Source organism: Dendrobates tinctorius, unplaced genomic scaffold, assembly GCF_039654945.1.
Source record: "Dendrobates tinctorius isolate UK_male_01 unplaced genomic scaffold, ASM3965494v1 ptg000165l, whole genome shotgun sequence".
Taxonomy (NCBI): Eukaryota; Metazoa; Chordata; class Amphibia; order Anura; family Dendrobatidae; genus Dendrobates; species Dendrobates tinctorius.
Genome location: NW_027361832.1, coordinates 33,913,641 through 33,940,391, shown reverse-complemented (window position 1 = coordinate 33,940,391; position 26,751 = coordinate 33,913,641). Strand labels below are relative to the sequence as shown.

At 41.1% G+C, this 26,751-nt stretch overlaps 1 long non-coding RNA gene across 3 annotated transcripts in view; it reads left to right on the top strand.

The window, feature by feature from the left end:
* Window positions 1-26,751, top strand: part of LOC141053079 (uncharacterized) — a 694,299-nt gene that overhangs the window by 255,884 nt on the left and 411,664 nt on the right. For all 3 annotated transcript variants that reach the window (XR_012220964.1, XR_012220963.1, XR_012220965.1), the window contains exon 2: window positions 4,982-5,034. This is a non-coding gene — a long non-coding RNA (uncharacterized lncRNA). The remainder of the gene's footprint in view (window positions 1-4,981; window positions 5,035-26,751) is intronic.

The following is a 26,751-nucleotide window of genomic DNA, read 5'->3' as shown; positions in this document are numbered from 1 at the left end:
AAAGGGGACTTTTTCCTCTTGGGAGTCATTGGCTTTCAGTTATGGGAGCATGTATGGAGCAATTACGATCACCGCTCAAAGCACCTCTCACGACAATGCATATGTACAGAGGAAACTTTTAATCTATGTGCTAGGGCATGCTTATCAACACTGCTCACAGTATAGCTAACGGTGATGTGAGAGATGATTATAATCACTTCCTCTCCCAGCCCAATTACTGAAATCCGGCAGCTCCCATGAGGAAATAAGTTCATTTTCTCCCAGTAGCTGCACTTTCATTAAGGCAGTCATGCAGCATTGCAATGCTATCTGCAGATTAACCCTATATCTGATGGTAAATAGCATTTTCCAAGGTCACAAGTTCCCTTTAAATTTTAGTGACATGATGTTGCTTCTCTTACAGTCCAAGTACTATTAACCCATTGATGATTTCTTAGCGTTAATGGGGATATTTATAAAAACTGTCTCATATAAGAGCTTTTGTCTATTGCAGCCAAAGACAGTGCAGCTTTCATTTCTTATAGTGTTCTCGAATAAAAAAAGCTGGTCTGTAATTATCAGCTAAAGTCAACAAAGATAGATTTTTTCAACAGTTTTCATAAACTTCATGCATAGTCTTGTTTTCTAAAGTGCTTTTTTGTGGTATTTTACAGGGATTGACCACTTTATCTATATTTTAACAAATTTATTGAATACATGATTTTTGTTGCATTTACTATTATGTTAGTATTAAAGGTTCTTTCTCCTCCTGTACATGTTACTGCATCCTTTCTCAAAGACTGTACAACGCTCTTCTCCTCGAAATGACCACTGATGTAGTAACATGTGACCAGACCAGTCCACCAACCTGCCCTATCAGCTTTCCCATATACAATGTTTTCCAATAAAAGGTATCTAATGGACAGAACTGGTCACATGCTTCTTCATCAGCAGCCATTTTGAGAAAAGGAGCGCTGTGGAGTCTGTGAGAAAAACTGAACTATCAAGTACAGGTAGACAGTTTATAATACTTATAGAATATATTAATAAATTCCACAAAATTATGTCTCCAATAAATTAGGGAAAATAAAAATAAAGCCACCAACCCTGTAATCTAACTGCAGCCGCCCATATAGAAGCAAAGTATTGAGTTCACGTGGCAGTTTTATTTCCGTAGAACAGAACCATAACATACAATATCGGAAGTATACAGGAACAGTAGAGACCTCTTGTAACTTGGTGGCAGCCTGTTTCTAGTTTCATGTGGAGGATCACTGGATTGTGACTTCACAAAATTTCACTTTAACTACTGCATATAGATTTCTGTGAATGCTAGGAAATTAAACAATCAAGAATAAATGTTAATTAATATATCATCTGTGGATATCATAATAATGACTGTATTGTGTTTCTCTCAAAACATTTTAACTTTCAGTGAAGTAATTCATATGTGGTCTTGGTGAAAAATTGCTTTCTTCACCTGGTCATCTGTCTGTCATTTATTATTCAAGTCAGCCGCATTGCTCCCGAACTGTATCATTCTGTAATGTCACATATGAAATATATTCCCTGTAATTCTCTCAGACTTCATGAAGCTGATTAAAACAAATCACCTCGCTTTATGGAGATGGCTGACTTAGGTGATGGAGTGAAAAGGTTATTTTCAATCTATAAAAAAGTAGCACATCTCTAATAATAAAAAAAAACAGTTTTCGTAATCTGGATAATTCTGAGTCAAAGCATCTACAATAATTTGTTGTCGTTGTTTTACAGTGAAAATACTCCTTTATCTACACTTTTTTGCTAAAATTTCCACTGTCTTCTTTAAGTTTGATTTTACTTATGCATTTTTAGGCATACTTGTCAATCTTCCAAAGCCTGCATAAAAGAGTAAGGGTTTCATAACAGACATTATTCTCTGCCCCCTCCATATTCAATAGCCAATCCATACTTCTCCAAAATTTTGAGCCATAAGAAACCTTCAAGAACTGCAGATAACCAGATAGTTTTAGAAGGTTCCAGGAGATTTTCAAACGCTTCTGGAGTCCAGGAGATCTCTCCTTTATCTGATACAAACCCAGATACTTTCAGGAAACTGTAACTGCAGTTTTTGGAACGAAAAAAAAAGGATGTATATAAACGAGGAGTATATTCTTTACCTTATTATTGTATCTACTTTGGCTTTGACTCAAAAACTCATTGAAGGATCTATACGCTATTCTACATTTTTTTTCTATCTGTTCATGTGCTACTTAAATGCAAAGTTCAGCAGCTTTCTAATCAGTATTTACTTAAACTTTTCCATTTTGCTGAAGAGTGTCTGTAATCTCTTATCTAGGTAAGTGCTTGGCAAAAGTGTTACAAGTTTGTCGGCACTTCTGCTTAATTCTGGAAGCTTTCTGTATGTTCTCACTGTCTGTTTTCTGAGGGTAAGGCCTCGATCAGATGTCGCATGGCAAAAACTGATCAATCATTATCAATTTTTTGCATTAGATTTTCATCAGTGTTTGCTCGGCAGTTTAGATTTCAATCAGTATTTCAGAAACAAAAACTGATGGAGGTTTTTCATGAGTTTCTGATCAAGTAGTTATTGAAAATCGAACAGTACAGTTAGCACATGGATGTATTTTTTTCATGGACACATAGACTTGCATTGCAAAGGTTTATCTGTGACTCAGACTCAGTAGTCTGTGTTTTGATGTAGACCACTCAGCCCACAAAAGAGCATGGACATGTTGTTAGGCACAAGGATTCTCCCTTTGCACAGGGTAGATCCCATCCTTATATCCCTCTGCAGTCCCCCATTCAGCTTCGACCGCAGTGGGTGCTGCTCAGCAGAGATGTCGGTCTCAGCATCTTGCTCAGACTCGTGAAGTGTGCTTTTTTAATGCTGGCTCTCCAGCTTCAGCTATAGTAACTAGCAATAGGCAGGGGCAAACAAATGTTCCTGAGGTTAAGTCTGGGAACCACCCTATTGGGCATTCTCGTGAGGTGGCGCCCTCTCATTGGTGGTAAGTCGTCAGCTGCTCCGGTGATGTGGCAGTCCCGGATTGGTCTACGAGTAAGGTCCTGTCCGACTGGACTTAAGCGCAGTCAAAAAAAGGTCTTTGGGATGCCTTGCGGTGTGCTAAGACCATTTGCAGTTGTATGAGTGTGGGTGGAGACTCTGCCGCTCTGTCAGCTTGTGTAAATGTCTAGTTTTACCTAGAGAGGCAGGTTTTTCCTTGGGTTGGCCTAGCGTCTGTCTCGGCCGCGTGTGCTGTTTGCACAGGCTGTTTACAGGGCACAGTCAAACCCATGTGCTTTACCCTTTTGTTTTGGGAATAGCACACACCTCTTTTGGTACTGCTCGGTGGTTAGCTGAGCTTGGTTCTCGTACTTTTGCGCCACTGTTATGACATTGCGATACTTGCTTTATGTGCTTAGGCTCTGCATTTACCCTGTTATGTTATACTGAGATAATCTTGGGGGAAATTTACCTAATATTTTATGATTCGATTATGATAATATCCACTGACATGAGTGGTGGCTTATGCAGCCCTATATACATATTATATCTGTAGGCACATATTGTCTTGTTTTTTTTGTACCACATGGGGATATATTTATACCTTGAGGGTGTTCCTGTATGAGGGTCTGCCCACCTTCAGCAATTTTATCTGTTGGGATTCATCTGATTCCATCTTTTAGCCCCACTTTTGCAGTTTGCTTGGTATACTTGCCATTTGTCTTAATAAAGTTGTCAGTATCTTCTTTTGGACTCTGTGACTGCCTTCTTTCTGCTGTTGTTGCTATTTATGTGCAGTTGTTCATATTTGTCCTGAATGTGGGTGGTTATTAGGGATACTTCCACCTTGATATTGATTCTTGCACCCATAATGTTCATTAGAATTCTCTCATTCCTCTTTAAGAAGCAGTGAGAGCATGTCCACCCTAAGAACGCTTCCAGGAGATCTGCGTGACTTGCACATGTTCTGCAATCAGGGAGTCAGAACAAGGGAATGAGAAGCAGCTAAGCGGCTGTGGTAGTAAAGCAGCATGTAGAGACACTGGAATTACCGTGCAATAAATACCAGTTCTATCTGTGAAAAACATAGACAGAACTTGTGAATGAAAAACTGACATCTGAATGAGGTTTACAGACAGCAGCAACAGCAGATGTTATAATCAGATATCCAATGTTGAGAGGGGCCAACGTATCTGCAGTTTCAGGGCAGAGACTACATGCTGTAGAAAATTAGGAAAGCACATGAAAAATAAGTGCAGGATAGAAGTTGTGCTGATGTATGAGCAAATGAAGACAGTAGCACCCTGGAGACACATAGACTTCACATCCAGCTAAATTACTGCAAGGGCCATTCTCACAAGATAAAAATCTGAGTCTTGGATCAGGCTGCAAACTACAGAATATGGGTCCTGAAAATGAATGAAGGATTAAAATGTACAAACTGATGCTTATATTAACTAAAAGTAACCACTAACATGCAAAAATCATTCTTTTTTTGCATATGAAAGGTGTCCATAACCTTTAACTACTACACTAAAATTTGCATAAAGCAGTAGACTAAATCCCACCATGCAGTACCTTCTTCCCTTGAGGATGTCATCACAGAATCACATTTCCCATCTTGTCTATATTATTTAGTGCATGCTTTCAGTGATTACATATTTTAGAGCAATTCTGAAAAGAATGTGGATATTGTAGGGTCTGAACTTGGCTAGAATACACAGCTGTAAACTAATATGGGTGATGAAGTAGCTAGCAGAAGACTGAAGCATAAACTGGACATTCGATAGGAAGGCTGCACACAATTACTACAAATAAGACCTCTCAGGAGCGCCATCAAGCTATTATTTTTGGCTGTAAATATGGTTGATGTATGGAGATCTAACCTTGGTTACAATTGTTACTTTATCACATGGTACAGATGGCAAACTGAGTAGTTTTATATATCTGCTGTGATTTTCTAACCATAAAATAGAAATGTGTTTTTTCTTGCAGGATGAGAATGAAGAAAGCATATAGGGGTATACCGTATTTGTGTTCTGCTGAAAGTAAGTACCTTTATATTTGATTTAGTGTATGTTCACATTACAGTTTTTGTTTTGCTGTATATCTTTCTCTTTGTGCAACCAATCTTTAATAAATGGGGGAAATTCATCAAAGCTATTTTGCCATATTTCTAGAGAAAAAATCTTTGAAATTATTTTTTTGTAGAACTGCGCATTTGCGAAAAAAAATTGGACATTCCTAATGTTCATGCCATTCTCACCCAAGTTCCAATAAGTTGATTTCAGCTGGCATTGGATGGGGATGTGATGACCCCTGCTTGTCAGATTCATAATGAGCAGTTGTTTTTGATATACCACAAATCTTACTCCAGCAAGTGCTCGATTAAGATTTGTGACGAAGCACACATAGTGGCACATGCCACTACACAATTGTCTGATTCATTAAAAGGCATGAGACTCTTAAATTAATCAGGAGCGTATGCTCCAAAACACCCCTTCATGAAGACCAGAGAATAATCACCGGTTTTGATTAATCATCTAAAGTAGATGTATAAAGTGATGGTCATCAAGCCATTTAATGTGATTTTTGGGGTCAGTATTGAAGAAAAAAGAGGTAGCATGCTCTGTTTTTTATTTGCCTAACAACAGATTCTTTGGGGCCAATATATCAATGTGTTCAAGACATTTTTTGAAGTAAAATACTTTGAATTGTTGCAAAATGTTTGTGCAATGCGGCGTTATGAAAAAACATTTAGAAACTTTTGCTGTTTTCACTTTCAAGCAGCTCTGCCAAAATAACTTGAGTTGGTAGGAACCTTGGAAGAATTGGATGTGGCTATGCTGGCTTGCCAAATTCATGGAAATTGATGGCGTTTCTTATGCCAAATATGTTACTCCAGTCCCTGACTGGGTTAACAGTTTTGGTAAGGTATATGGAAGTGGATCTCATTGATAAAATGCACTGAATTTTTTAAGCGGTGCACCCCTAATAATTAATTTGAGGAATCTTATTCCTACACAATCCTCATTAAGAATGACATATATACAGTTGTACTCAAAAGTTTACATACCCCAGAAGAAATTTTCCTTTCTTGGCCTTTTTCAGAGAATATGAATGATAACACCAAATCTTTTTCTCTGTGCATGGGACGTACTTGAAGGTTCCAACATGATAACGATCCAAAATACAAGGCCAAGTCGACCTGTCATTGGCTTCAGCAGAACAAAGTGAAGGTTCTGGAGAGGCCATCTCAGTCTCCTGACCTCAACATCATTGACCCACTCTGGGGAGATATCAAGCATGCATATCCTCATGTTTGACAGCTCAGGAATTTACAGGAACTGAAAGCTTTTTGCCAAGAAGAGTGGGCAGCTTTACCATCTGAGAAAATAAAGAACCTCATCCACAACTACCACAAAAGACTTCAAGCTGTCATTGATGTTAGAGGGGGTAATACACGGTATTAACAAATGGGGTATGTGAACTTTTGATTGGGGTCATTTGGATATTTTAGATTGTCATTATTATTTAAAAAGAGAAAACACAGTAGTTTGACTATAAATGGCTTCACCCTACCACTAACCATGAGTGGAGAAAAAGTTTTGGTGTTATAATTCATATTCTCTGAAAAAAATATCAAGAAAGGAAAAATTTTGTAACACCTGTCTTAATGAATTAGGGCTTAAATGTCTGTGTTGGTTTCATCACATAACACATAACAGAAGTCTTTCTTAAGCATGAAAATAATTCTGCATGGGTCAAAACATATAAGGATCCAAATCATAATTTAGTGCAGTCACTTTTCTTTTTCTTGTCATATCCACTGATGTTTTTGCCCTAAATTCTACAAAATGATGCATGCAATTCACAAATTTTTCACAAAGTTCAAAATGCTTTTTTTTAGCAATTTCTTATTGCTTTTCAGCATTAAAAGTCCCGAATCCTTTCAAAAGTTGCAAAAATGTACCAAACTGAAATCTCCTCCAGAAATCTTACTTCATGAGAAAAGAATTGAGATCGCCAAAGAATGAGACTTTTGTAAAAGTCATTTTTTTTATAAATCTGTCTAAAACATCAGGATAAAGAAAGTTGTTCAGGAAAAAGAAAAAATAGAAAAAAAACTTTAAAAGTGTTTCAAAATGTGCAGAAAATACGGCACAAATATTAAAGCCACAAAAAAGGTAGACATTACTCTGGAAAAATGGAGAAACAGCAATGATGAATCAGGACCCTATGCTTCATCTCATGACAGTAAGGTAGGGTGCTGCTAATTTTCTGATGAATTCCCCAGCAAGTGACCACGTACATCTTGGATCACTGATATTGAGTTTGAATACAGCAGCTTCCCAGCATTATCACCCTTTTACTGAATTACGTTTGTGATATCTGCTACTGTTTAATAGCATCATGAACAAGGCTTTTGAGGAAGGGAACATTCTCTGTGACAAATTTCTGTGACTTCCTGCATGATTAGGCCATCAACCATACTCCTTCCATTTTTCTCATTGCCAGATTATGGGCCATCGCAGTCATTAAAAAAAGTCATTCAAATCGGCCGATTTTACGATATATAATGTATCTGATGTGTTTAAAAGGGTGGTCCAAAGGCAAAGTCATTTTTCACCTAACTCTATTTGATGATATAATCAAAGTAATTTTTTAATATACTTACTTTTAAAATTCCCCAAACTGTATTTTTCCCTACTTCCTTCCTGTGTGATGACGATTCATTTGAGTATCCAAGGGCATGCTGGGATACTCAAATGAAGCGGCATCAGGGACAGAGACTATGATCACTGTCACAGCCCTTGCCCCCTCCCTAAAAATGGTGTCATAAGCGACACTCGATCCAGTGCTGGTGCTGTCCCTGCTGTATTCCCTGTTCACTGTCTCCCCTGTGTGAAGTGCATAGCTCTCTGTCACCCATGTGTGCACTCTGTTTTCTGCTTAGATGAATAGTAATAAGCCAGTAACAAAGCAGGGCAGTTCCCATATTCCTAGATGTGTTTTTTTTTTCTTTCACACTACCCTGTCCATTGCTATTGCCACTTTGTCTTCTATCATACTTTTTACACACTAGCATATTTAATATTTAAAAAAAAATTCTAATAGTTAGAAGGGTTTATCCTGCTCCCTTTCTTCTTGCTTCAAACCCACCCCATACTAAATATGTTGTCCCTCCATTTTGAGGAACATGACCATGGCTCCAACCATCAGCTATTGCAGCCTTCAAAACAAGTGTTCCCTCTCTGCTGCCTGCTGGTTGAATGTGAAGTGATAATGGGTCCTTAACTCTTCGATGGACCAAACATGCTCAGTTAAGATCTTATCCGGGCATGCTTGGGTGCTAACCCAGTGTGTCTTCAGCATGCTCGAAAAATATGTTTGAGTCCCCGCAGCTGCATGTCTCCTGGCTGTTTGACAGCCACAATACATTCAGGGAATTCCTGTTTGTTAGGCAATCCCTACATGTGTTGCGACTGTCTAACAGCCACGTGACATGCAGCCACTGTGACTCGAACATATTTTTTGAGCATGTTCAAAACTCTTGGTTAGCACCTGGGCATTCTCAGATAAAACCTTATCTGAGCACATTCGCTTATCATTTGTAATGACCTCCCCACTGGATGGCAACTGTTGGTACCTTGTGCTAGCATTTCTCCAGCCCTGGTCCTGGCTTGCCTCCTTGTCTCTTCCAACCAGCCTAGGCTCTGCAGTCCACTTGCCAGTTCCTGTATCCTGTCTTTACCATCCATACTATGCAAGACCCCCAGCTGTGAAAGCTGTGGCCAGGATTCAGGAGAGTTCACAGGCTCTTGCCACGTCCACTATTTCGCTAGCTTCCTCTGGCTTTAGTATTTTTCTGGTCACTTCCTCAGAAGTCTGGCTTCATATTGCCATCTTTGTTGCCAACAGAGAATGTAATACTTTATGAATGAGAAATTGAATGCATAAAAATATTTCAGTGCTTTTTAGGACTGTTATATAACTAAAATGTACCACATACCACATAGTTGTTTATGGAGTAATTGAATATGGAAAAACGTTTCAATTCATTTTTGGACTGTTATATAACACAGAAATGTACCACAGGCTATGTAATAGTTTATGGATGGGTCTTTGAATACCAAAAAATTTCAAGGCTTTTTGGGAGTGTTATATAATACAGTAGTGTTCCACAAAGCACCTAATACTCTATTGACGACAACAATTCAGTATTGGGTCAGTATTTTCCATCAGTATTTGTAAGCCAAAATGATGGAGTGGAACAATCAGGTGAAAAGTACGAGAGAAACACATGCACCACTTCTGCATTTTTTTTACCCCATCTGGGTTTGAATTACAAATACTGATGTAAAATTCTGACCATATACTGAACGTTTTAATGTGGTCTGTTATGATTGGGTCACCGAAGAGGAGAGCAAGACCAAGCTAAGCCACAGAGAACCAGAGAGGTTGCAGACCCCTGATCCTATCCACACAACTAGCAGTAGCCGTGGAGCATACCTACGATGATCCTAGACGCCTCAACACAGCCGGAGAGCTAAATAAGCCTAAAGCAAGAATGAGGAAATCTTAACTGCTCCAGAGCAGACCCCAAAGGAATAGATAGCCCCCAAACATATATTGTCGGTGAGACAAGATGAAAGCACAAATGCAGGTAGGAAACTAGATTGAGCAAACGATGGGGCCCACATTAACTGGACAGGAAAGGAAAGAGACTGTCTACAATAATGCAAAAAACCCTGCAAAAAATGTCCAACACTTCTGATAGAAAAATACTAAAGTCGCACGACTTCACCCACTATATCAGCACTCTGTTATATTCTGAAAGCAAAAAGCGGCCAATCTAATAAGGGACAAAAACAAACTGGCACAAGCAGTAACATATGCATGGAGATTCAGCACAGCCCCAGCCGGAGCTGGCTGACCACACAAAACTGAAATAGACAAAACCAGATATAATGTGAACAATAGCAAAAGAACACTTAGCTGAGCATGCAGGGACTGAGCTGGAAACTAAGATCTCAGGAGGCAGGAAAAAATCACCAGCAGGGATAGAGGGAGTCGGCTGTCTTAAATCTAGTAAAAAACTTCAGATCTCCAATCGTCCTCCTCATTATCAGGTGGCAAGCCTCTGTTAATCAGATCAGTTCCACTTCCTCCAGTAACCACCAGAGGGAGCCCAGAAAGAGAACTCGCGACCCCTCTGTCAATACAGCCAGCTCCACTACCTTCACTAGTAACCAGAGGTAGGCCAGAAAGCAAATTCACAACAGTGGTCCAACAGCAATGTCATTTGCAATGATGTCACTGAGAAGAGCAAAAGAATGGTGCTGGACACCGGAAAGAGCAGCGGTAGGTGAGTATATTAATACACTCACACTAGATTATATGTACATAGACAAACATTTAAACAATAAAAATGTTAGTGGGAGTGCTTCTTTAAGAAAACACTGATAGTAAAAACAAGAAAAATTGGAATCTGATTCATAATTGGCAAATCACACAAAATGAATGGAAAATTTTGATTTACAAAGTAATTTGATGCAAAGTAAATGTTTCTCATTGTGACCTGTGATCTCTCCATATCCCAGAGCTTGATAATAGTTAAATGAAAAAAAATTAAAACATACTTCACTATTCACCTATCTCTCCTCCCAACATCTGCCTTCCGGGTATTTTGCAAAGTTATAATAAAAAAGCAACATTGCAGTGCATGCTTTTAAAAATGTCATGACAAACACTACAAGAAATCAGTCTTTATTCATAAAAACTCAGTGTAAAACTAGACCTTATAAGATTTTATAACAACAAGTTCTTATTAGCCACTTTCTCACATCGTAGAGCTAATAAAATACATTTGACAGCATGCAATAATTTTGAATAAACACTTGAAAAAATATTGAATATTTGCATATTTAAATCAAAAAGATACAGTAAAACTTGCAGACAGTACAGAATTATAGCCTTTTAGCTTCCTAAATAAATACTTCAGAAATGTTAAATAAAAAACATTTGACTTTTTCAGTATTCAGAAAGCAATCGTTTCAAGATCACTTTTTCCAAATTTCTATAGAACATAAAGGAATGGAATAAAATTGAATGTTCAAATGTAAAATTAAATTTATTATCATCATTTTGAAATTGGTATGTGTTAGTCTTTAACTCTACTCTTGAAATCATATATATTTCTGACAAATGTGACATCTATAGTGAAAGAACGGCATGATTAATAGTCTGAATGATTAATTTGTTTCCGTATGAATTCAGTTGATTGTTACTTGGCACTTAGAAGGTTTGGTAATTTAAAGTTTTTTATGATTGCAATTTAAGATTGGAATATTTTATTTCTACTCATTTTTTATATTAACAGTCATTAAACAATAGAGAGGAATTGCCTGGAAAGTGATTAGGAAAATTTGCATGTACCCTTCATCGCTCATCTTTATGTTAAGTTAATGCATAAATGAAACTTGGAAAATGAAATTAAAAATAGATAGCGTAGCATAGGCTTCAATGAATCAATATGCCCTGCGAAATGCATTCCAAAGTTTTATCATATATATATATATATATATACACTCACTGGCCACTTTATTAGGTACACCTGTCCAACTGTGTGTTAAGACTTAATTTCTAATCAGCCAATCACATGGCGGCAACTCAGTGCATTTAGGCATGTAGACATGGTCAAGACAATCTCCTGCAGTTCAAACCGAGCATCAGTATGGGGAAGAAAGGTGATTTGAGTGCCTTTGAACGTGGCATGATTGTTGGTGCCAGAAGGGCTGGTCTGAGTATTACAGAAACTGCTGATCTACTGGGATTTTCACGCACAACCATCTCTAGGGTTTACAGAGAATGGTCCGAAAAAGAAAAAAAATCCAGTGAGCGGCAGTTCTGTGGCCGGAAATGCCTTGTTGATGCCAGAGGTCAGAGGAGAATGGGCAGACTGGTTCGAGCTGATAGAAAGGCAACAGTGACTCAAATTGCCACCCGTTACAACCAAGGTAGGCAGAAGAGCATCTCTGAACGCACAGTGCGTCGAACTTTGAGGCAGATGGGCTACAGCAGCAGAAGACCACACCGGGTACCACTCCTCTCAGCTAAGAACAGGAAACTGAGGCTACAATTTGCACAAGCTCATCGAAATTGGACAGTAGAAGATTGGAAAAACGTTGCCTGGTCTGATGAGTCTCGATTTCTGCTGCGACATTCGGATGGTAGGGTCAGAATTTGGCGTAAACAACATGAAAGCATGGATCCATCCTGCCTTGTATCAACGGTTCAGGCTGGTGGTGGTGGTGTCATGGTGTGGGGAATTTTTTCTTGGCACTCTTTGGGCCCCTTGGTACCAATTGAGCATCGTTGCAACGCCACAGCCTACCTGAGTATTGTTGCTGACCATGTCCATCCCTTTATGACCACAATGTACCCAACATCTGATGGCTACTTTCAGCAGGATAATGCGCCATGTCATAAAGCTCGAATCATCTCAGATTGGTTTCTTGAACATGACAATGAGTTCACTGTACTCAAATGGCCTCCTCAGTCACCAGATCTCAATCCAATAGAGCATCTTTGGGATGTGGTGGAACGGGAGATTCGCATCAGGGATGTGCAGCCGACAAATCTGCGCCAACTGTGTGATGCCATCATGTCAATATGGTCCAAAATCTCTGAGGAATGCTTCCAGCACCTTGTTGAATCTCTGCCACGAAGAATTGAGGCAGTTCTGAAGGCAAAAGGGGGTCCAACCCGTTACTAGCATGGTGTACCTAATAAAGTGGCCAGTGAGTGTATATATATACTGTTCAAAAAATAAAGGGAACACAAACAGCCTTTTATTACTGGAATAGTGTTCCCTTTATTTTTTGAGCAGTATATACTGTGTATATATTTGTATAGTCATATTCTATATACAGTTTAAAGGATGTGACTATACAGTTGTGGCCAAAAGTATCGACACCCCTGCAATTCTGTCAGATAATACTCTTTTCTTTTCTTCCTGAAAATGATTGCAAGCACAAATTCTTTGGTATTGTTATCTTCAAAACATTGATCATTTCAAACAAAACTCCTAAAATGGGCCAGACAAAAGTATTGGCACCCTCAGCCTAATGCTTGGTTGCACAACCTTTAGCCAAAATAACTGCGACCAACCATCAATGAGTTTCTTACAATGCTCTGCTGGAATTTTAGACCATTCTTCTTTGGCAAACTGCTCCAGGTGATATCCCTGATATTTGAAGGGTGCCTTCTCCAAACTGCCATTTTTAGATCTCTCCACAGGTGTTCTATGGGATTCAGGTCTGGACTCATTGCTGGCCACCTTAGAAGTCTCTAGTGCTTTCTCTCAAACCATTTTCTAGTGCTTTTTGAAGTGTGTTTTGGGTCATTGTCCTGCTGTAAGACCCATGAACTCTGAGGGAGACCCAGCTTTCTCACAGTGGGCCCTACATTATGCTGCTAAATTTGTTGGTAGTCTTCTGACTTCATAATGCCATGCATACAGTCAAGCAGTCCGGTGCCAGAGGCAGCAAAGCAACCCCAAAACATCAGGGAACCTCCGCCATGTTTGACTGTAGGGACCGTGTTCTTTTCTTTGAATGCCCCTTTTTTCTCCTGTAAACTCTATGTTGATGCTTTGCCCATAAAGCTCTACTTTTGTCTCATCTGACCAGAGAACATTCTTCCAAAACGTTTTAGGCTTTTTCAGGTACGTTTTTGCAAACTCCAGCATGGCTTTTTTATGTCTCGGGGTAAGAAGTGGGGTCTTCCTGGGTCTCCTACCATACAGTCCCTTTTCATTCAGATGCAGATGGATAGTACGGGTTGACACTGTTGTACCCTCGGACTGCAGGGCAGCTTGAACTTGTTTGGATGTTAGTCAAGGTTCTTTAACCAACATCTGCACAATCTTGCGTTGAAATCTCTTGTCAATTTTTCTTTTCCGTCCACATCTAGGGAGGTTAGCCACAGTGCCATGGGCTTTAAACTTCTTGATGACACTGCGCACGGTAGACACAGGAACATTCAGGTCTTTGGAGATGGACTTGTAGCCTTGAGATTGCTCATGCTTCCTCACAATTTGGTTTCTCAAGTCCTCAGACAGTTCTTTGGTCTTCTTTCTTTTCTCCGTGCTCAATGTGGTACACACAAGGACACAGGACAGAGGCTGAGTCAACTTTAATCCATGTCAACTGGCTGCAAGTGTGATTTAGTTATTGCCAACACCTGTTAGGTGCCACACGTAAGTTACAGGTGCTGTTAATTACACAAATTAGAGAAGCATCGCATGATTTTTCGAACAGTGCCAATACTTTTGTCCACCCTCTTTTTTATGTTTGGTGTGGAATTATATCCAATTTGGAATTAGGACAATTCTTTTTGTGTTTTTTCATTTAAGACAAATTAAATGAAGATAATAATACCAAAGAATTTGTGTTTGCAATCATTTTCAGGAAGAAACTGAGTATTATCTGACAGAATTGCAGGGGTGTCAATACTTTTGGCCACAACTGTATATATAAGTGTGTGTGCATGTGTGCATGTATATACTATAAGCCTACATTCCCACAATGAGCTTTTGGTGAGTTTTTGATGTTGCAAAATTTCTGTTCTGCACTGTTTCTGCACCTACTGTGTTACTTTATTTAAGTTAGGCTGGTATCACACTAGCGTTTTTTAGCGCAGCGCATCATGCGCATACATGCGCATGCGCAATGCACCCCTATGTTTGACATGGGTGCGCATGGTCTAGCGTTTGTAAGCGTTTTTGTGCGCATGCGTTTTTTTCCATTGTGTGCCTAGGCGCGCCGGCGCACCCTGTTGCATTTTTCGTGCGCCCAACCTGTGTCAAAAAAATGCATGCACAAAAAAGCGCACGGAATGTGCAAAAAAAATTTCATTACAGTCTATGGGAATGCTGGCATGCGTATGGACATGCGCACGTCAGCGTTTAAAAATGCATGCATTTTAAGAGTTCACATGGCAACAAACTGGTTAAAACGCATGCGTATAAAATAAGCAAACGCATGCAAAACACTTGATGCGTTTTTTGTATGCGTTTGGACTGCGCACACAGCGCAAAAAAACGCTACTGTGAAAGTAGCCTTACATGTGGTTCTTGACAGAGTTTTTGTGCGTGTTTTTCTAACATGCATTTTTCTTAGTATTTTTGATGCTATGCTTCTTGTTTGTTTTTGGTATGTCATTCTTTAAATAGAGCAGTTTTTGTTTTTGAATCTAATGTAACTCTGTGGGAAAATGTATACATAAAGTACAGCGTACCCGCAAGCGAAATTCATATGCTGCGGATTTTAAACACACACACCACAGGTCAATTTGCATAGAGTGACCATGAGATATCTGTAAATGCAATCCACTTTACTGTAAGACACTGTGTTTTTGACACAGCAAAAATACTCAGCCTCAAAAACACATCAAAATCTTGCTATGGGAACGTAGCCGAAGGGAGTTAATTTGGGTCATCTAATGATAATATTTGGGTATGTGTGCAGGGGTATAATGAATATGGTCACAGAGGTCACCACTGCGACTGGTCCTAGCAATTCAGGGGCCCGCTGACACAGCAAAAATTTTAACTGGATGTGCATCCTCTGAAGCACATCCAGGTGAAATGTATTGCATTGCACAAACCCATCAGGTCCATACATGGCACTACACACTGTAAGTCATTTACCAATTAGAGACCAGCATCTGAATTCAGTGTGCATGTGACCAGGGGCGAATGGCAGTAATGACATGTGCTACCATCACAAGATGAAATCAGCTGCCAGCTTCAGAAGAGGATGTCACACAGTGGTGGAGTGAAGGTAAGGTGAGTATTTATTTATTTTTAATTTAGGGCCATACTACTCCATGGATGACTATGGGCTGTATGTTATACTTAATAGATGACTATGGACTGTGCATTATATATTATGGATCACTTGAGCTGTGGATTATACGATATGTATGGACTATGGGCTGTGCAATATAATTTATGGATGTCTATGGGCTGTGCAGTATACTACATGTAGGATTATTGGCTGTGCTCTATACTAAATGGATGACTTTGGGATGTGCAGTATACTACATGTAGGATTATGGGGGTGCACTATACTTTATGGATGACTATGGGCTGTGCACTATACTTTATGGAGGACTATAGGCTGTGCATTATACTACATGGATGACTATGGCCTGTGCATTATACTTTATGGAGGACTATGGGCTGTGCATTATACTACATGGATGACTATTGTAACAACCCTGCTGGCATCACTGCATGGCATCCCATCCCCCGCACACCAACTTACTTTCTGCTTCAAGCCATGCTGTGAATTCTGTCTGTTGCCAGCCCTGAGCTCCATGTGCTATGCCTCTTGTTTTCCTGCTTGCTCTCCATGCTTCCTAACTGTCTGTATAGGGGGCGGCGCCTGAACTCTCTGGTTCTTATGCAGTCAGGGTGCACCTGGCTAATGGGTCCCTGACCAATTACCTAGAGCCCTGGACTATTTAACCCTGCCACTCCCACTGAAACATGGCCTGTGCAATGTCTAAACTCAGTTAGCTCCTTGCTGTTGAGCTAGCCAGGCCCTGTCCTATGTCTTGCCTTCTCTGAAGGCTCTTACTGCGTATTCCTGTGTCTTGGTACCTTGCCTAGCATTTCTCTGTCCGCCTGCCAGGAGGCAGAATATCCTGGCCCTTGAGTCTTGTTCCCAGTGACTTGTCGGTTTTCTGTCCGCCTGCCAGGAGGCAGAATATCCTGGTCCTTGTGTCTTTGTCCCTGTGTCTCTGTCTGAACTCAGTCTTATCTCTGTCTGTCAGTCTCCTTGTTTGTGGTTCCTTCTCTGCCGTGTCTTTCCTTGTGTTCTCCCTGTCTGTGCATCTGCACCCTAGCCGCTCTGTCTGCACGGCTCTCTAGCTGCTCTGCCTGCACGGCTTCTTAGCCGCTCTGCCTGCACGGCTCCCTAGCCGCTCTGCCTGCACGGCTCTCTAGCCGCTCTGCCTGCATGGCTCTCTAGCTGCTCTGCCTGCACGGCTCCTTAGCCACTCTGCCTGCACAGCTCCCTAGCCGCTCTACCTGCACGGCTCTCTAGCCGCTCTGCCTGCACGGCTTTCTAGCCGCTCTGCCTGCACGGCTCCTTAGCCGCTCTGCCTGCACGGCTCCCTAGCCGCTCTGCCTGCACGGCTCCCTAGCCGCTCTGCCTGCACGGCTCTCTAGCCGCTATGCCTGCATGGCTCTCTAGCCACTCCGCCTGCATGGCTCTCTAGCCGCTCTGCCTGCACGGCTCCGTAGCCGCTCTGCCTGCACGGCTCCCTAGCCACTCTGCCTGCACGGCTCCCTAGCCGCTCTGCCTACTCCACACTCCAGCCTATATCCGTACCTGCACCTCCTGTGTGAACAGGTCCAAATCCTGTTCAAACATACACCACTCCTTCCTGCCTACAGCTGCTGTGTGAACAGGTCCTTACCTGTCCCTTCTCATACCACGCCCGCCTGTCCTGTGTCTCCAAGCCGTGCCCGCCTGCCAGTGTATCAAGCCGTGCCTGCTTGCCCTGTGTCCCAGCTGTGTCTGCTTGCCCTGTGTCTCAGCCTGCTTGTCACTCACACCTGTCCAGGTGTCCTGTTGCCGAGTGGGATCAGCAGCCACAGCCAGACACCACCCTGGAGTTGCACCCGGCAGCTACCTGCTGCACAAGTCTGACCTCACCATCAGAGGCTCCAGCGAAGACCGAGGTAGCTACCGTAGTCACGCCCCTTCCAGGGTAGCCTGGTTTGTGGCACAGTGGGGCCACAACCCCCCGACTCACGCCATTCAGCCAAGGCATGAGCATGACAACTATGGCCTGTGCATTATACTTTATGGATGACTATAGGCTGTGAATTCTAGTTTATGCATAGTTATGTGGTTTGCATTATAATAAATGTTTGACTATAGGCTGTACATTATATTTTATGGATGACTATGGGCTGTGTATTATATTTTATGGATGACTATAGGCTGGGCATTATACTACATGGTTTAATATGGGCTGTGCATTATACTACACGAATGACTATGGGTTATGCATTATGCTACATGGATGAGTATGGGCTGTGCATTTTACTACATGGATGACTATGTAAGTACATTATACTTTATGGAGGACTATAGGCTGTGCATTATTCTTTATAGGTGACTATAGACTGTGAATTATACTTAATGCATCCATTATTGCGGCACACGGATGAAGGGGTAATCTGGCCCAGTGACGTCAAAAGCATGCACGTGTCACTGAATAGATGACAGGACAGAGCAGAGTGGAGAAGCAATCGAGTGCATCGTGCTTGCACACATTGGCTATCATTTTCAAGTAGTCCTCAACAAGGGGCCATGTTTGGGGAGTCAGATGTTGTTCTGACAGTTGCAGTAACATTACTGGGACAGGAAAAGGGTTTCATAATGCAAAGTAGGAAAAATAGGGAGCAGAGGGGGAAAGGAAGCAGGAAGGAGGGGTCAAGAGGGCAAGTCTGGTAGCAAAGTTCAAAGAGTCACCCAATAGAGTTATGCATCATGTGACAGTAAAGTGCAAACCATGATAAAGTGACAAGTCCATAAAGTTGACAGAATGTCGAATAGCCAACAAGAGGTATAATATATAAAAGCAGAAATGTAGAAAAAAGACAGAGAGCCAGAATAAGGTCATGTGTATCAAATGGAATAGTATGTGCATGAATATTTCAAAGCAACAATATTGATCTTCAAGACCACACATATTATATAGTCAACTACTGTAGTTAGATAGCATAAAGGAAAATCCTGTGAAAAAAGAGTTAATTGTGAACATCATCTGCCCTATATCTTAACATCATTAATTATGAAACCTCGTTCATACCCACAAATACCCTCCGCCTCTCCCCCCCAAACATCCAAAGAGGATCTATGACCAAACACCCTCCGTGCCCACCCCCCACCAAATTTGTCATGGAGAGTCTTCCTCAGATGCTGTCAACAGGAGGAAGTCTTACACCTGGTCCCGCACAATGGGTACTCCTCATAGATTGCTGAAAGATGTCACAAGTAGAAATCAAAGAATATTTTGGTTGCTGTGAATGCAATGGCTGGCATAAAAACCTCAAGAGTCACAATGGTAATACTATAGCAACAAGACACAAAAGACTAAAATTAAAAATAAATCAATTGCAAAGAAAGAGAGACTGATTTGGCCAACTAGTTGGGCTTAGAGGTGTATGATTAGATAGGATGAGACTTTATCTATAAAAATGAGCGAAACTAATTTTTTGATGGTAGCTGATGGTACAGAAATTTATTTGTCATTTTCCCCAATTGGATGCGCTGCTGCAGAAAGCACAGGAGTTGAATGCTCATCTCAGCTGATCTCAGCCTGCAGGTCATCGACTTGCATTGTTGTCTGATTTGCGGTGTGCAGAGACGGTGGAATTTGAAATGGCTACTAAGATGGTTAACACTGATGATGCTGTCATCAGCAACCCTATTCTGGTCACCTACATGCTGGATCCCACTTTGAATAGTCTGAGGGAGGAGGTGATGGTCCCAGAAGAAGAGGTGAAAGCACATGAGGATGCGGAAGGGATAACAATATCTCTACATTCTGGGCTGTAATCGCACAGGCGAGTGCCCATGACAAGGTGAATTGCAGTGATATCACTGTTATAGAGATTCAACCAAAGGAAAAATCAAGGAGTCGATGCAAAAACATTAGCATCAACAGTGTAAGTAGCAAAGGCAGCACTGTGGCTTAATGATTAGCACTGCAGCCTTGCAGAACTGGGGTCCCGGGTTAACACTCCACCAAGACAACATCTGCAAAGAGTTTGTATGTTCTACCCATGTTTGTGTGTGTTTCCTCCTGGTACTCCGGATTTCTTCCACTCTCCAAGGATATTCTGATAGGAAATTTAGATTGTAAGCCCCAATGGGGGCAGTCCCAAAAATGTCTGTGCAGTGCCGTGTAACTACAGTTGTGCTCAAAAGTTTACATACCGTGGCAGAATTTTTGCTTTCTTAGCCTTTTTTCAGATAATATGAAAGATAACACCAAGACTTTTTCTCCACTCATGGTTAGTGGTTGGGTGAAGCCATTTATTTTCAAACTACAGTGTTTTCTCTTTTTTAAATCATAATGACAACCCAAAACATCCAAATGAACCTGTCACAAGTTTACATACCCCATTTCTTAATACCGTGTATTGCCCCATCTAACATCAATCACAGCTTGAAGTCTTTTGTGGTAAATGTGGGTGAGATTCTTTATTTTCACAGATGGTAAAGCTGCCCACTCTTCTTGGCAAAAAGCCTCCAGTTCTTGTAAATTCCTGGACTGTCTAGCATGAACTTGAGCTCTCCCCAGAGTGGCTCAATGATATTGAGGCCAGGAGACTAAGATAGCCACTCCAAAGCCTTCACTTTGCTCTGCTGTAGCCAATGACAGATTGACTTGGCCTTTGTTTTGGATCATTGTCATGTTGGAATGTCCAAATACGTCCCATGCACAGCTTCTGAGCTGATGATTGCAAATTTACCTCCAGTATTTTCTGATAACATGTTGCATTCATCTTTCCTTCAACTTTGACCAAGTTTACTGTGCCTTTGCAGCTCACACATCCCCAAAACATCAGTGAACCACATCCGTGCTTTACAATAGGAATGATGTTTCGTCATAGGCCTTGTTGACCTCTCTCCAAATGTAATGTTTATAGTTGTGGCCAAAAAGTTCAATTTTGGCCTCATCACTCCAAATTACCTTGTTCCAGAAGTTTTAAGGCTTGTCTCTGTGCTGTTTTGTATATTGTAGGCAAGATACTTTGTGGCATTTGGCAGTAATGGTTTCCTTCTGGTGACTCAACCATGCAGCCCATTTTTCTTCAAGTGCCCCTTAAACAACCACACCGCTAGTTTTCAGAGAGTCCAATATTTCAGCAGATGTTATTTGTTGTATTTTCTTCATTCCAAACAATTTTCCTGGCAGTTGTGGACAAAATTTTTGTTGGTCTACCTGATCGTGGTTTTGTTTTTACAGAGACATTGATTTTCCATTTGTTAATCACAGTTTGAATGCTGCTGACTGGCATCATCATCAATTCCTTAGATATCTTTTTGCATCCCTACCTGTTTTTTTTATTGTTCAACTACCTGTTCCCACAGATCTGTTGACAATTCTTTTGCTTTCCCCATGACTCACAACCCAGAAACGTCAGTGGCTGGAAGAAAAACGCAAGAGTCGGTCTGGATCCCATAAACTCACTCAGCTTTTGTACACACATACTGATTGCAAGCAAACAGGTGACAGGTGAGGATGATACTAGTGATGAGCGAACATACTCATTACTCAGGTTTCCCAGAGCATACTCGGGTGGTCTCCAAGTATTTTGTAGGGCTCAGAGACTTAGTTTTCGTCACCGCAGCTGCATTATTTGCAACTGCTAGACAGGTTGAATACATGAGGGGATTGCCTGGCAAACAGGCATTCCTCACATGTATTCAGGCTTTCTAGCAGCTGCAAATCATGTAGCTGAGGTGACAAAAACTAAATCTCTGAGCACTACAAAATACTCAGAGACCTCCCGAGCATGCTCTGGGAAACCCGAGTAACGAGTATACTCGCTCATCACTAGATGTTACCTTTAGTAGCCATTCAAATCCATTTCTGTCAACTTATGTGCTTGTTATGAGACCAAAATCATCAGGGTATGTAAACTTTTTATCAGGGTCATTTGGATGTTTTGGGTTGTCATTATGATTTAAAAAGAGAAAACATAGTAGTTTGACAATAAATGGTTTCACCCAACCACTGACCATTATTGCAGAAATAGTTTTGGTGTTGTCATTCATATTCTCTGAAAAAAAGGCCAGGAAAGCAAAAACTCTGCTGGGATATGTAAACTTTTGAGCACAACTGTAGTGGCGCTATATAAGTGAGTAAAATAAGTAAAAATTAAAAAAGCAATATCTGTGAGTCATTTCACACATTTTTTAGATCAGTCCTTTCACCAGCAGAACAGTGTACAAGTCTGACACGTAAAAAATGACTGGAGAATATGGTGCAAGAGTATCTCAAACTCAATATCATTGCCATCAGATATGGAATTGATCCATCAATGTCACACAGATGGATTACTGGCAACCCAGTAATCAGCACTATTTCTAATTCTAACAATACAGCCAACAATCGTGTTGAAGGTAAGGCGCTCATGAGTCGGCTGCTTCCATAAGGTCTATGTACATGATGTGTTGGTGGTAGGGAAAGAATTAAGCTTGCTTCCTCCATCCTCTCCCGCCAGTCACAGAGAATAGAGAGGGGTCATTATCCTGACTTTTGCACTCCAACACTTCTTCCTTCTCATTCTCCTCCATTTGTTCATTGCCTCCTGCATACCCTCCCATGGCACCCGCTTGTGCAACGACAGTCCAAAACTTAGATATATTGTTATTACTTCCGCTTCCTCCTCTGAACTGGGAGAAACTGGTGTGAAAACTCCAAAATTCACAAACTTTTGGTGCAACTCCGAGTTGCATTTAAATTTCGTATGTTCTCATAGCTGTTATGCTGGAATTATGGCATGAAGGTTTTGATAAATAGAGCCCTTATAGTGCATATTTCCTTAGAGGGTTTTTCTCCACTAATTTGATTTTACAGATGTAGTTCTTCTTGACATGATGCACAATGCCAAATATTAGGCAACACATGATGTGCTCATGCTGTGTTAAGTGTACAGATTTCGGCTTTCAGGTATTTTTCTGTGTCATGATACACAGGTGCTTCTCAAAAAATCAGAATATCATCAAAAAGTTAATTTATATAATTTATTTCAGTTCTTCAATACAAAAAGTGAAACTCATATATTATATAGAGTCATTACAAACAGAGTGATGTATTTCAAGTGTTTATTTCTGTTAATGTTGATGATTATGGCTTACAACCAATGAAAACCCCAAGGTCATTATCTCAGTAAATTAAAATAATTAACAAAAACACCTGCAAAGGCTTCCTAAACATTTAAAAAGGTCCCTCAGTCTGTTTCAGTAGGCGCCACAATGATAGGGTAGACTGCTGACATGACAGATGTCCAGAAGGCAGTCACTGACACACTCCACAAGAAGGGTAAGCCACAAAAGGTCATTGCTAAAGAAGCTGGCTGTTCACAGAGTGTGGTAGAAAATATTGCACTCATCCCCCCTCCCGAACTGGATGTGCAAGGAAAGAAAGGGGTTATTTTCATTCCGATATTTGTGCCCCATTGACTTGCATGGGTTTCCAGTATCGGAATCGGCGATACCCGATATTTTTGGGGTATCAGTCCGATCCAATCCGATCCGATATTTCCTGATATCGGAAGGTATCGCTCAACACTAGTTGTTATGCAAAACAGCCACTAAACATCTTTCTTGTCTCTCCCTGCGTGCCTCAGTAACCTGCATGCTTCCTTCTAGTCCATGTCCCACAGCACAGAATAAAGGACTACTACACATGTCTGAATTCGTGAGTGCCGCATATTCTTCTTATCCTCAGAAGTCATATCAGAGATTATTACTATTTGTTTGAGCACAATGTGCATGAGAGGTCATTTCTAAGAAAAGCCTCTTACTGTATATAGGAAAACCCTACCTATGTAAATGAAATTTCCACAAACTTTGTATCATTCACTCATAGAACGAGCAAAATAAACAATTTTGATAAAAAAAACCTCAGAAAGTACGAACTTTCTAGCGTGATACCCTTTAGTGCAATAAGCTTCAGATGCCTCTAACATCACACCTTCTCGCCAGAAGAACAGCAGTAAAACTGAGAGAGGGGGTTTGAAGCAGCACCTAAAGATAGGGAGGTACTGGGAGGGGCGGGATCCCCTGTCATCTTTAAGAGGAGGGGGAAAGAAAAATATGTGAATTATCATGATAGTCAGGCCTATTGTATCTGAGCAGCATTAACTCAAGTGAGGCGAGAAGTGGCATGTGCCTCTGTGAACACCTTGCCACAAATCTTAATTTGTTGAGTGGGAGTTACCATGCCATGCTCTAATCATCGCCAAGCTCCTCGCACTTTGTCAGAGTTGGCCAAAAATGGTATGAAAATGAAAACATGCTTGCGGTTTTACATCATGCAAGAATTTGGCATCTCCTCAAACCTATTTTCTGGCTAAAAGCTTTGTTGAATCTGGGCCAATCTATGGTATAGTATAGAAAGCATAAAGTATCTGCTCTGAGATCAGATCAGGAACTACACATTGTGCAACATTTTCTGCCACACTCTGTGAACAGCCAGCTTCTTTAGCAATGACCTTTTGTGGCTTACCCTTCTTGTGGAGTGTGTCAGTGACTGCCTTCTAGACATCTGTCATGTCAGCAGTCTACCCTATCATTGTGGCGCCTACTGAAACAGACTGAGGGACCTTTTTAAATGTTTAGGAAACCTTTGCAGGTGTTTTTGTTAATTATTTTCATTTACTGAGATAATGACTTTGGGGTTTTCATTGGCTGTAAGCCATAATCATCAACATTAACAGAAATAAACACTTGAAATAGATCACTCTATTTGTAATGACTCTATATAATATATGAGTTTCACTTTTTGTATTGAACTGAAATAAATTAACTTTTTGATGATATTCTAATTTTGTCAGAGTTGGCCAAAAATGGTATGAAAATGACAACATGTTTGCGGTTTTACATCATGCAAGAATTTGGCATCTCCTCAAACCTGTTTTCTGGCTAAAAGCTTTGTTGAATCTGGGCCAATCTATGGTATAGTATAGAAAGCATAAAGTATCTGCTCTGAGATCAGATCAGGAACTGCACATTGTGCAACATTTTCTGCCACACTCTGTGAACAGCAGGCCCGCACAGACCCCCAGCAGCCCGCACAGACCCCCGGAAGGCCCGCACAGACCCCCGGCAAGCCCGCACAGACCCCCGGCAGCCCGCACAGACCCCCGGCAGCCCGCACAGACCCCCGGCAGGCCCGCACAGACCCCCGGCAAGGCCCGCACAGGCCCCCGGCAGCCCGCATAGACCCCCGTCAGGCCCGCAGACCACCGGCAGGCCCACACAGACCGCGCATCATGATGACATCATTTCAGCAGCCAATCACAGCCATGCCATTAGTTAACATGGCTAACACAACTGGCTCATTGCAATATGGGAACTTCCGATTCCGGTATTCGATATTGTAAAAATATCGGAACTCGGTATCAGAACTCCGATACAGCGAATATCGGCCAATACCCGATATTTGCAGTATCAGAATGCTCAACCCTAATAACAACACTTCCACGGGTCCAGGTGTTGGAGGGTTAAATAGCCTTTCATGCACATTGTGCCAAAACACATAGTAATAATCTCTGATATGATATGATAATATGATCTGCCAATCTTGCTTTTCTCTCTGCCAATGTGTTTCTTCTGCTGAACTTTTAAAGTCTGAATCAGAGTGAATGTGGCTCTAGTATCATCGAAAGAGCCTTACAAATAAGTTTTTTTCCTAATTTTAATGTTTAGTAACAGTTATGTCCTTAAAACGAGAGGCTATTTGGTGATCGTTGTGAAATTAAGGTACTATTTATTTTATTATTTCCTTTGTTATTAAACCTTTAGCGATCAACGATCCGCATTTTCACTGTGGCAGTTAAGGGTACTTATTCCTCTGCGCTGCTTTTTAGCAGTGAGGAGAAATAAGGGTATAGAACCCTCAGCATCAGAAAATCTCTGGTTCTCTGCTACCAGGGGTAGCTGAGACCCCATAGAACAGGATTTGGGTCAGTTTTTACTGTCCCCAGTCTTGTGATCGTGGTTATTCACCGATTAATGGTGATTGCAAGCAAGGTCAGATTTCCCATTCATTTCTCACCTCTGATATAATATAGCATACCAGAGGAGAGAGAAACATGGTCCCCCAAGTTCACTCAGTACCTTTGCCTTCCCCAGACCCTACAGTTCCATCCCCTGGCCCTCCACATCATCTTCCCCAAAGAAAATGGTGGGCATATGCACTGTGCGCCTACTGAGATATGCCGGCTGGCACACAGTAACAATAGGAGATTTTTCCTATTGGTTCATTTTGATCACTGTGATAGACATTATCACAGTCATCAAAATAAAAAATATAGTAAATCAAACCCCCTTTATCACCCCTTTAGTTAGGTAAAAATAAAAGAAAAAAAGGATTTTTTTCAATAAGGTTATGGTTGGACTAGGGTTAGAGCTAGGGTTGGGCTTGGGTTAGGGTTTGGGCTAGGGTTAGAGCTAGGGTTAGAGTTGTGCTTGGGTTAAAGATGGGGTTGTGTTGTGGTTATGGTTGTGGTGTTGGGGTTATGGTTGTTTTTTGGGGTTAGGGTTGTGTTGGGGATATGGTTGCTTTGGGGTTACTGTTTGAGTGTTAGGGATAGGGCGGTGTTAGGGTTGGGGTTAGGGTTGTGGATAGGGTTGGGATTAGAGTTAGGGTAGGGATTAGGGTCATGGGTAGGACTGTGTTAGGGCTGGAGGTAGAATTGGGGATTTCCACTGTTTAGGTACATCAGGTGGTCTCCAAAAGCAACATGGTGCCCATTGATTCCAGCCAATTTTGCGTTCAAAAAGTCAAACAGTGCTCCCTCCATTCTGAGCCCTGACATGCACCCAACCAGTGGCTTTACCTTCGGGGTATCAGCAAACACTGGAGAAATTGCACAACAAATGTTGTCATTCATTTTCTCCTGTTACCCTTTTAAAAATAAAAAAGTTTGGGTATAA